Source organism: Papaver somniferum, chromosome 3 (assembly GCF_003573695.1).
Source record: "Papaver somniferum cultivar HN1 chromosome 3, ASM357369v1, whole genome shotgun sequence".
NCBI classification, from domain to species: Eukaryota; Viridiplantae; Streptophyta; class Magnoliopsida; order Ranunculales; family Papaveraceae; genus Papaver; species Papaver somniferum.
This window is the reverse complement of record NC_039360.1, coordinates 223,736,423-223,749,311: the sequence shown is the minus strand read 5'-3', so window position 1 is coordinate 223,749,311 and position 12,889 is coordinate 223,736,423. Positions and strand designations below refer to the sequence as shown.

At 35.7% G+C, this 12,889-nt stretch overlaps 1 long non-coding RNA gene across 3 annotated transcripts; it reads left to right on the top strand.

Annotated features, from left to right (window-relative positions):
- The first annotated feature begins 3,450 nt into the window (after positions 1-3,450).
- On the top strand, positions 3,451-6,434 carry LOC113358786. 3 transcript variants are annotated; one of them, XR_003364727.1, is made up of 7 exons: positions 3,451-3,763; positions 3,925-4,121; positions 4,293-4,350; positions 4,530-4,735; positions 4,819-4,906; positions 5,628-5,674; positions 5,821-6,434. It is a non-coding gene; the product is annotated as an uncharacterized LOC113358786 (long non-coding RNA). The 3 variants fall into 3 exon arrangements; XR_003364726.1 differs by having other exon boundaries at positions 3,925-4,146; XR_003364725.1 differs by having other exon boundaries at positions 3,925-4,350.
- Positions 6,435-12,889: the final 6,455 nt, after the last annotated feature.

Below are 12,889 nucleotides of genomic sequence, written 5' to 3'. Positions count from 1 at the left end.
CCCTGTTAGTGTGTTAGTTCCCTCCATGATACAAAAACCACTCATTCACCTAGTTTCTCATTGGATTTAAAAGTAAATGGTGTTATTAACACCCATTACGTAGCCCTTGCCCCGAGGAGATTTCATTTTCAATTCCATGGAATTAGTGAACTTTCCATGGAAATAACGTGTTTTTCGTTGTTTGACCAACAATGTATTTCTATGAAATTGTAAAAAGCGCCGTGTAAAATATGTTTTAAACTAAATTCCATCGAATTTCTTGGAAAGTCTTTCCTTACCTCCAAGGAAACTGGTGTTACCAAACACAACCTTACGAAAATAATAAGAAAAATAAAACGAAAAATGGGTCATTTGTCCAAATATTTTTAAAACATGGTTCAAATGGACGAGTAACAATTAGTATGGGTGAAATGGACACCAAAAAAATAGCAATGATGAAACTGGATACATCCTGACTTAAACTTAAAAAATAGCAAGGATGAAACTGGATGCATCCTGATGTAAATTGAAAATAAGAAAAAGTATTTGAAAATGGGTAGGATGAAACTGTTTACATCCCGGCTATTTTAACATTTTTGTCCATTTGAACAGTATCAAAAATCTAAATGTCTTTTCCACTTAAGAATTGTTGATTTTGATCTTTTAACCAATTTTGTGAAAATAAAAACTTTATTTCCAACATTTTTTTATAAGACATAATATTCGTGTTCTAGAGCGATTAATCAACTCGTCATTTTTGGGATGTATATGTGCATCCAAAATGTGATGAAAACCATAACTGCCGGCTACAGAAGGTGACTGATTAGCTGAAATGCTCGTGCAGTTGCATCCTAAAACGCCCATATTACGATGGATTTTTTTTTTTTTTTTGATCAGCTCTGTTGGACAGGTTTCGACAAACTTTTTGGTGCAAATTGAGTACTCTCCTCATCGTGCCATCTAGTTGATCAAATTTTACGTTTGACATTTCCTAGCATGGACATAGACACTACTTTTACAGGCACATTAGATCTCGAAAAGTAAACAAAAATGGATAATCAAATGAAATAAGATGAATTTGATCGTAAAAGAATTATCAAAATTATAATAGTAGCAGCTATGTAAAGAGAGCTAGCAAGTTGCTAGCTTATGAAACAGAGAAAATAATATAAATCTATCAAACTATAATCTCAATCAGGGGCGGAGCCAAGGGTTGACTAACCCTGGCTCTAGCCCCCTAAATTCTCAAAAACAACATAAAAACCCTGTGTTTTACATATTTTTTTTTTATATTTAATCCACCAATGATAGTATTTTAGCCCATTAAAAGTTCCTACATTTTTACAGATGTATTTTAGCACCCTAGAATTTTTTTTCTGGCTCCGCCACTATCTCAATAGCCGTTTCCTAATTCTACTACGAGATTTATCAGTTTCCATCGACTCGAAGAACGATCCGATTTGATCGCACCCACGATCTTGGTTTTCGAAGAATATAGATGCATCTGATAATTTCCTTCTGGAAAGAATTACTCTGTTTTTAGGCTTCACCGGCGCTCGTGGACAATTCACCGAAACCGGAATCTTATTTTCATCAGATTTTGGTGTTCTGCATCTTGAATTCTCTTCTCGTTTAACCGATCCATGAATTTTGATCGGAGAATTACATACCGGCTGTGACGAGGATTCGGGCAATTCAGATTGTTTAATACTAATGAATTCAAATGCTGTGGGCACTCTGTTTTCGTCGGTTCTTGGTGTTGTACATTCTTCTTCTTCATTGTTCGATTCATGAGTTTGTGAATTGCATCTTGAGAATGATAATTCGGGCAATTCAGACTCTTTAGACATGGAAAGTGGAGATCTCTGCAGGTACTGTGAGACGGAGAGAGAGAGATAGAGAGAGAGAGGGAGAGGTGATGAATGATGAATAGATGATTGCTGTGAGGTGTGGGCATATATATATATATATATATACACACACACGTATTTGATTGGACAGTATGAAACAAATTCCATGCACCATTTCCTGTCTTGGGACGTGGTCATTCGGCATACAGGCATTGCCTATGATGGGGCAATTGTCAAATTACCATATCAGTAAAAAAAAATCTTACTACGGTGAAGTGGACTAGTAGTTGATACATCAAAGTAAAAAGTAGTCTTGTCTTTAGAACATGATACCTTGATCACATAAGTTCGGGCCTTCCTACCTTATTGTGATAGCAACTGGTAACCACCAGTCAAACGCCAAAACCTATTCATTAGGATTGGAAATGAGAATTAATTGCGGCTTTGATTCGAATCCCTTTGAAGAAATTTGTGAATTTTTAAATTGCAAATTGCAGAGTGTGAAATATCCAATTTCACAACGAGAAACATGTCAATGTCTCTAGTCTCTAGTTGCACCTTCGACGAAATCATTAACAAGCACTGAATCAAATATGTAACGCAGCAGGGTAGCAATGAGACCATAATTATAGCTTGGATTTCGGTGTCGAGTAGTAGTATGTCTGCAACAGTGTACATAACTTGCTTAGATTTTAAATTTGGATTATATAAAAAATGGAGGATACAAAAATCCCAAGCAAAACGTAAAAACCATCCTTGAATTGAGACGACTATGAACATCAGGACTAACCAATGGAAATATGGGAGACGCACTTTTTTTTTTCTTGATTGCGTTACCAGAGTGCTTGTTCGGATGGAGGAAGGTCTCAATCATGCAAACTGGTAGGGCTGAACATGGTTTCGATTTTCCGTCGGAACCGGGTCGAACCAGACCAATTATGAAGAAACCGAACCGAATCATTTACTAATGAGTTGGTTCTGGTAAAAAATTTTGAAAACCGACATTACTGGTTCGGTTTTGGTTTGATCCCAAAAACCAATGGAAAACTGGTTATGTTCGACCGTTAGATTAAAACCTAAGATTTAATCTACACCTTTCATTTTTCTTAACCCTAGTATTAGATATCATCGACCAATTTCTTGACCTCAATCTCTCTATTGTTTATGTTTTTTGAATTTGTAATGTTTATGTTTTGAACTATACTTTTAAACTTGAAATATGGACTATGCTTGTGTTAATTACATTCTACAGGTAGGTTAAAATTCTACCGTGATTATTTTTTTTTTAAAGATTTCAATTGTCAGTTTTCCATTAACCCAATGGAACAAACCAAAACCGGCTAAAACCATTAAGAAACCGAACCAATAATTAATGGTTCAGTGATGACAACATTTTTTAGAAATCGATAATATTGATATAAGTTTGGTTTGGTTTGGCTGAAACCGAACCAAAACCGACCATGAACAGCCCTACAATCTTGGGCTGCAAGGAGCATTTTAAGAAGATATGAGGGGAGAGGCGTGTGTAGCCCTTATCCAAGAGTGCATGGTAAATATCAAGATAGTAAATAAACTAAAACCCTATCCCTTCACACTCCGATCTCAAAACTATTGACACAAACAATACCATACCTTTTGAGGCCAGCAGCAGGCGAAGGAGGAAACCCTAGTATGAAAATCAAGTTTTTGAGATCATCAATCTGCTCAACATCAGCACCAGCAGCAGCAAGGATCTGATATGGAAGAAGTTAGTGTACGAGAAATTGCGAATCATAAGTTATTACTAAAGACACGAGTAATTCAGCAGATCAAGAAGAAGAAAAGGAAGAAGAACAAAAGGAAGAAGAACAAAATGCTTGGTTTGAGCGGAATCGGAAATAAAATACTGGTATCACTTTCATTCTTGCCGCTCATAAATGATCCTTGTTTGGAAGGTAATAGAAGAAATCAGTCGGATCAAATTGCTCGTAATGATAGTAGTTTTCAGATCTCTTAATTTTGGGATTAATGACTTTTTTTTTTTTTTTTTTCAAATTTCTTTGTGTTTGCAATTTTTTTCTAATTTTTTTTTTTCTCTCTGATTTGTATTTTACAGGGTTCAAATAAACAATGCTGAAAGTGTCAAAGCCAAAAGTTGAAAATGATTGGACTCCTGCCGTTTGTAGCTAAGCTCATCAATCATCTGATTCTTCTAATTTTCTTTTATTAGAATCGATTGAATCATGTATATCCATCGTAAATTTTCTCGGGGTTGTAATCATTTTGAGATTTGATTAATCTAATTGACATTAGGTAATCTTCAGTTCCTCCCATACAGGTAAGTTGTCTTTCAATTTCATGTTCTTATCATTTTTCATCTGGATCTTCTCACCAAAAACAACGGAAAGTGAAAGGCTCAGAAAATTTGCCAGAACTATTACCCATCTCAGATGACTAATGCTTCTTCTGTGCAATTTTGAACAGGAAGATGGACTCCACACATTTCAATTTAACGTACACCCATTGGGATAAGCAAGCTCAGGTATATAAGAAATGGCTGTGCGCCGAACATACTCAGCATAACCTGCAATTGAGATCGGATAATTATCATGGAATGGCCATTTCTTTATACTCTATTACTTTAGCTTGTTTTGCGTGCCACATAATTTTTTCGTGTGACTTATACACTGGATGAAAAGTTTATTGTTTCATCTATTTCAGGATTTTTTTGCACTAGATGAACGTTATAAAAAAGCTACCTTGTCTATTACGCTGTGGAATATATGGGAACAGGAAAACTAATTGGAAAAGGCGTCACTATACCATTGAAGAAGAAAAAAGTTACCTTGTATTTTAGATAAACCCAATGCGTAACCGAAATGGAGTGGAAGGATCTTGTAAAATTTTGGACTACTGAAGAGCATTAGGTAAATTGATAACTCTGTTACGTTCAATCAGTAATTTTCTTCTTTACATTCATGTCTAATTTATACCGACTTGTGTACATAAGGTACTTTTTCATCGCAATGTCAAGAGCAGAAGCCATCAAGAAGGCACACACACAATGGGGAAACTTTTCTCGATACAAATCTGAAATGGTATGTACGTACATACGTGTCGCTTGCATTCCTGCATCTTGAAAGCTCTTTGAGGTTATTATTTAATCTTAGATTTGACTACTCATGGTTGAAATATTTCACATATGGGAATACCATGTGCCAGCAGACATTGGATAGTGCTACCCCATGTTTTACGGCAACAAAAATTTATGCAACTTCCGTTCTTTCACGTTACTTGCATGTACTGCTCACTCGGTCTAGTAGTTTGCTTGTGTTATGTGTGGTAGTAATTATTAACCATGACAATTGACATGATTCCAGGCCAAATCAGCTGCTATATCTTGTGGTTTGTTTGTGTAATTTGAAAATATGGTACAACTGGTATTATTCAAAAAGTATGTTAAGATATGTTAAATATGTGAGTAACAACGAAATTGAGGTGGTTAATGTACATGGATTATAGCAGTCTTGTGTGGGGAAATTTTCTGTTACCAAAACCATGAAACTCCAATTATCTTCAGCACCTAACATTTAAGATAGTACAGGTTGTCTGATGACTGGATACTTGGCTTGGTTGGGTCAACCTCATATATGTGTCCAACCTTGTTTGAGAAGTCATCGGTTAACCATTTTGAATTGAATTACACTATCTATAATCCAAGTTTGTGCATAGTTTTTTTTATCAGTAATGGTATTGCTCTTTGGTTATAACTCCTAATTTTTTAATTGATATGTTAACTGCCTTTGACCTATCCAATAGATGGTTGGCAAGAGCAGGAAAACGGTCTGGTGATCTGGATGATAGAGGTATGTGTTGTATTTTTGGTTGAAAAACATGTGAAATTTAGACGTGCAGGAGCTACATACTGAATCTTCATATGATAGGCGAGTAACTGATGTGAGAAACAATGAGTTGAACTTAAAGTTTTCTTAATGAGAGGCTAATTTTGTAGGTCTTCAGACATCTGCTGATGCCCAGGCATTTCACAAATATCTGCGAAGATACCGGAGTTTCAAACAAAAACAGAACTTCAGTGGTCCAGTACTCTATAAGCAAGGCATCAAATATGGTGGTGGTTATTTTAAGCTTTCTTTCCAGTTATGTCAATCTGAAGAAATTTGGTGGTGATACTCCTTACAGCTTTACAGGTCTGTATACTTGTGTGTGAAATGTCTTACTTTATAAATTTAGAGCATCCCTGGTTGACATGGTGAGTTGCAATGTGGGTCTAATAGACCCTATCAACTGGATCATCACGAGATTGATGAAAGGGTCACATGATCTTAAACAGTTTGTGGGATAGTGGAGTTGATTAGTTAAGGTCCGACAACCACATGTCCTATTCTCTCACTGAAATAAGAGTGTAAACAAAATTGTATGCCAAGGTAACTGTTTGCAGCAAGAATGTCTCCAGACTTTGCTGTTGCATGTTGCACGAATCAGTTTCCTTTTCTTTGGTGCTAATTGATTCTATATCTCTTTCATATTTTTGTCTTAGAACCTCGCATCCAAAACCTGTAACTGTGTGGATTTTAAAGAAATCAGTTTCCTTTTCTGTGGTGCTAATTGATTCTATATTGCTTTCATATTTTTGTTTTAGAATCCCGCATCCAAAACCTGCAAGTTGATTTTAGCAGCCTGCTGAGTATTCTATGCTCAGCTAGGCTGGTTCTTCCTCAAATACTTGACCACTTGTTCCTATGCCTTCAGCTTTTGTTGTGTAATTGCCAAAGTATCTCTATTGTGGTACTTATCAGTTCTATGGAATTTGAACTGATGTTTTATACTGTAGTTGCTTCTAGGTAGCTATTTGTTTTGTTTTCTGAAACGTCCTCTCGGCATATGACTTGAATGTACTATCTTCCATGAACTAGATTAGAAAAATAAGCATTGGGAAGTTTTGTTCTCATTCTTATGTACATGATTTGATCAATCTCTGTGTTTGTGTCTGTTTACAATCTTATAACATTGCTGGCAAAGTCAACTGATTTTGGAATCATATATTCTTACGCATACTCCATTTATTTCAATTGCTGGTCTGATTGTTGGATGTTTGGTTGCCGGGAGGATAAATGTTGTGCTCTTGGTGCTATGAAAGACTTGTATCCAAACTTATACCCTGCCTCATCTTTGAAGAACATTTTCTGTTGCTTTTGCTAGGGCTGGCTGCAATGCCGGTTTGTTCAGAATTTGGATTTTTTAAGAACAAGACTGCATGATGCAGAGATCTTTGAACTGGCTATGTTTTTTTTGCCAATTCTGGATGCAGTTAACCTTGGTCCTAATATTAGTTAGATTGTTTTCTTTTGTTTATAAATTCAAGATTTTTAGGGTAAATTTCAGCAATTTGCATGACCTCTTTTATATGAAATTAAAAAGAGCAGTCAGAGCAACAATGGATGTTCTAGAAGAGTCCACACCTTGTTGAAGTCTTGTACAACTCTTCATGAACAGATAGATAACCACTGCCAGAGTGCATGGTTGTTTGTCTTTTGTCTCCATATCATACTAACTATCCCGACAATGTCATTATACAGGCATCCTGATTCCTGTTTTCTTTTCTTTTTTGGTTTTGCTAGAATTTGTCTCTGCAATCTGTCATTAAGAGCATGATAAAACCTTTCCTAAATAAGTCGAAAGCAATTAGTACTATCTTACTACCTTATTGTGATAGCAACTAGTAACCACCAGTCAAAATCCAAAAAAGCATTCATTAGAATCGGAAATGAAAATTTATTACTGCTTGCTTCATTTCCTACTTGTTAAGTTCAGCGGATTGAAAAGCTCTAGTGATATGTCTGACGGTACAAACCAAAGCCTAATAAGCAAACAAGCAAAACATAGCAGTTCAACTAATCATCCATGAATGGAGGAAGGTCTCACTCATGACCAGTAAGCCCAAACTTGGTCGGCAAAGAACATTGTTAAGAAGACATGATTGGCATCAGGTTACACTTTGTACGAATCAACATCTATCGGTAGTTGTAATCCTAAATTTGAACAATTCACATCTGCCATAGTAGAAATCCCCTTCTGCAAACCAACACCAGCAGTAGTAAGGTTCCTTCTGATATGGAAGAAGCTGGTGTAAGAGAAATTGTTAATTATAAGTTGTTGTTTCTAAAGACACGGGTCATTCAACAGATCAAGAAGAAGAAAAAAGACCAAAATGCATAATTTATGTTGGATATTTGGTAGGAGCGAACTCGGAAATGGAAAGAACCAAGAAGCAGAAAAATAAATGTAAAAGCAATTGCATTTCTTTCTACTAGGTAAGTGTAAGGGTGCCGTGAGATTCTGGATAGATACCGTCTCGATCAGCGTACAGCAGAACGGATTTTATTTGCTGCTTGTTGTACACATTTCATCTGTTTACTGATATATATTTGTTGCTTGGTGTTGAATAAATTGATTAATATTTAGAATTTTTAAATCTTTCTGCTGATCTATTCATTTTTTTGTTGATAAGAGTGTTTATGATATGTTAAGCAATTGATAAATCTAAATAATTGAAAGGATTAGCTGATGGATTGTTATTTGATTATGTAGTGATGTAGATAATTATAATTAGGTTTTTTCTTTAGTTAGATCTAAATTAAACTACAAATTGTTAGCTGGTTTTGGAGACACATTAGGTGAAACGTTAATGATGCAATTGTGGTCCATTTCTTTCTATCAGGAAAACAGAAATTCTCATTCCGCAGACAGTTCGGTATTCAATTGTTGTTAACGGGAACCATACTAGGCTTGTCAGTGTTAAAACTTTAGTCATTCACAAGAATGAAGGTCGAAACATACCCATTTATGGAGAGGAAGGGAGCCTTGAAGGTGGCATCAACCATGATGTCACCGCTGCAGCATCTATTGTGAAAATAAACGACATCTCCTTAGCTGATGCATCTGATAATGGGACCTATGCGTGTGTTCGATTTGATAACGAAGATTGTCTTAACTCTATTTGGTGAGTACTTATTTCATACTGTAGAAATGTTGTATAGTTACTGCTTTGTTTTCCTTTGTGGTATCACTCCTTAAATTAACAAACTTAAGAGAATATGACGGGTTGGCGGGTTAACCTTTGGGTCGATCTGCTTCTGACGGAACGGGTAGGGTCGGAGGATTGGTTAGCGGGTGATAGCTCAGCATTATTATTTAGCATCACTTGAGAATTAATCTATACCTCCTTGTCCTGTAGCCAAAAATCTACCTTCCATAACGGGGATGTACATCTCAGTGGAAAGCTATTGTATGGGTACAGGAGGAGGGAATGCCTCTCTGAAGTTATGAGCGGGACAAACTTCATGTGAACATACTCAGCATAAAGCTATTGGGCTGTTAGGTCATGGTCTGCCTATACTAACATTCGGAGATTCAAACCGTTCTGGAAGCTTACAATGACAACCAGCAACGGAACTTGAGAAAGGAGAGTTGGCAGTATGAGCGGACTCAGAAATACTAGCTTCACCTTATCATTCATCAGCTTTCGGAGCTTTGGTCCTAGATTTCTTTGAAGGTTTTTGGATTCAAGATCAGAATCGACTCTGTTCACTCCTGTTGTTTGTAAGTACATTCACCATCATCCTAGCTTTATAATACTTTTGTCTGTCTTTTCAACATATAGTACTTTTTCAATTCCTACTGATTTGATTAGAATTGATCGAATGGCTTTCGATTGTAAATTTTGTTGGTCATGTATTCTTATTGAGATTTGATAAAGTACACATACTTTTCACATTACGCTGACAAAATGTCCCCGTTTTTTTGAAATTTGTTAAAATACCCTGTTTTATTCAAAAAACAAATTCCATCCAGTTAAGTGTTAGGTGGCAGTTATCTTTCCGATTAAAAGTCCTATTTACCCTTGAACTACATCTCCTTGGAGGGGAGAGTAAATGTTCCGACGATCTTGAAAACGGTGTAACGATCCTGAACGAGACTCGACGAACTTGAAAGCGTTGTCACGATCCCGAACCGGGCTCGACGAATCTAAAAATATGTTGTAGACGGTCGATTTCGTCCAACCAAAACCCCCAAAACACTTGAGATGATGAACCCTTTTTGGGGAATGAGGTAACGAGCCTGAAAGCGGTATAATGATTCTGAACCGGACTCGAAAAGCCTGAAAAATGATGTATAAAATCAATGTGGGAATAAATAAAGGGCAAATATGTAAAGTAAATTAGACTTAACTAACACTAGATGGAAAAACTAACGTGAGGGCACTTTAACAGATTGTAAAAAAAAACCGGGGGAATTTATTTTTTGGATATCAAAAAACGGAGGTACTTTATCAAAATTCCCAACAATAATTCCCACATAGGTTTATGTTCTAGACATAACTGATAATTAGCTTATGATTTTCAATATTAGGTTGTAAATCTTAATGAAAAAGATTTACAAAAAAAATTGGAAAGATTTTTTTTCCTTCACTGTTGTTAAAGTAATTAACAAAAACAGTTAGGAATGATCTGTTTCGTAACATAATTATCTTAGGGTTTTAAAATATTAATGTATGACTTAATGAAAAAGATTTTCAAAAGATTTTGGTAATATCTTTTTTTACTTTTTTTGGCACAAAATGCCACTTTGGCGCCTTGGCCTGAACGCCTAGAAAGGCGACGTCTAGAAAAGCGACGCCTAGACGTCACTTTTTAAAGTGGCATCTCTTTACCCACTGTGTGGCGCCCAAGTTCAGAATAAGACCACTTTGACGCCTGGGCGACGTCTTTGACAACATAGATTAAGAAATTCAGATTATCAACCTGCACTAACACCCAGCACTAGCAAGGTTCTAACAAAAGCTTGAGGAATCGGTCAGGATCAACTCTAGGATGAAGTTGATTCTAGCTAGTTTTTAATTCTCTTTTGAAGACTGTTTTCAGTTATCTTTATTTGTATCTCTTTGTAAATATTTTCTTTCATTGATGTAACAATTACACCTTAGTTATTGTTTTTCTTCCTTTTGTTAGCTTGGTTAAAAAGTAAAAGTAACACGCTCTTCTTAGTAGAAAAAAATAAAATTACAGAACTCTAGGATCCGCATATCCAAGATTCCAACTTTCAAACACTGCCCACCACTGTCTAGTTACCACATATGTCCATCGATTCCATCCTCATATCTTATTTTAAGTATCGCACTAGCATTATTTAAGATTAAAGTACATAATATATTTTATGCAAATTGTATCATGTCCGTTGAAGTTCCTAGAAAAATAGACTGTTCGTTGGAATCAAACCACATGTGTAGAAATTCAGAAATCAATCAATACTTTAAATAAAAAATAGCAAATTTAGTAATGATAATCATCATCACAAATTACAAGGATTTGAAGCTCGATTAGCTATTTATAGAAGGATCCTAAGAACATCCTAGAGCACAAAACTTAAACACAGCATAACTAGTAGTAGGGCTGAATGTCGGTTAACCGTTGGAAACCGACCGAACCAGACCAATAAGAAAGAAACCGAACCAAACCATTTAGATTTAGATTGGTTTGGTAAAAAAAGTTGAAAAACCGACATTACTGGTTTGGTTTTGGTTTGACCTGAAAACCGAACCAAAAACCATTGGGGAACCGATTAATTTTTAAACTTAGTTTCTACCGTCGATTTAAAAATATTAGATTCTACCCATTGATTTAGAGGATAAATAGAAAACCTAAATCTAATATTTCATTATGATACTCTTCCTCTTTCTCTTTCTCTCAGCCGTCTCCCTTCTCCACCCCCAACTACAGCTGCTGCTACTCGACTTTTTTCTTCCCGTCTTCCTTCTTTTTTATTTGTCAATAACTAAATTAAGATATATTATATATCTTCTTTTGATCTCTAGAATTAGAGTAAGCTTTAACTATTCTTGATTTTTCTTTTTTTGTCTGTATATTTGTGTAAACCAATACTATCGGCAACTACGATTTTTTTATCTGTAAATTTGTGTATTTTTTTTTTTGGTTTGACATAATTATTGGTTAACCAAAAACCACTGGGACAAACCGAAACCAACTGGAACCATTTGGAAACCGAACCAATGGTTAATGGATTGGTTTGGTTTAGATTTTTAGAAACCAATAATATTGGTTTCGGTTTTGGTTTGGCTAGAAACCGAACCAAAACCGACCATGAACAGCCCTACTAGTAGTATACTTCTAATTTTATCATGGCAAACATTTCTTCATCGGGCTAATTTGCGATACCTCCCCTGGCGAAGATCATAATTTGAATTACCTTCCATACAGAACAAATATTAGTGAAACCTCCTCTCGTCACTTTTTCCATCCAAACCCAGTTAGCTGAGTCAGCTGCTTCGTACAGCTGGACAATTTCTTACACGTGGATTTTATACTTTCCCATAATACCCTCATGTATGATCATCCAACGGCTGTGCATCATGTCAGACAATGGATGGTTTCGATTTGGCACCGTTTGGGTAGCCGATTAGAATTGAACACGTACCTATTCGTCTGTATAACTACCCCTCTATAGAGCGGGAACACACATTAGAGAAAGAGAAAAAAATTTACCAGTTGCAGAGAGAAGAAGAAATTGATCGAAGAGAAGACGAAATTGATCGAAGAGAAGAACTGGCTTCCTATTTCTTTCTGTTTCATATGTTTTCTAGGGTTTAATCGTGATGAATCATAACCAGAGACGAAGATTGTGAGTTTTTTTTTCCTAGGGTTTATGTTCTTCCATTCTATTTTCGTTTAATGATTCGATACGTGATTATGGGTTTGATGTTATGCATGATGTTCTTGGGTCTTTATCATTATCCTCTGATTTAGGATGGATGTTATATGCTTAATCGACTGTAGAAATTACTTGTGTGTGAGTTGGTGATAGTTGAGAAAAGGGTCTCTGATGTGATATAGTGTAGGAATTGGGTTTTTCAAAGTAACCCTAATTTCATTTTTTATAATTTCTGTATTTGACGCTCTGTTTTTTTTTTGTTCATGTGATTTGGTTTTTTGTATATTGTACAGTCTATTAAAGGTGTTGATTGTGGTGATTAATTTAGGTTTTTG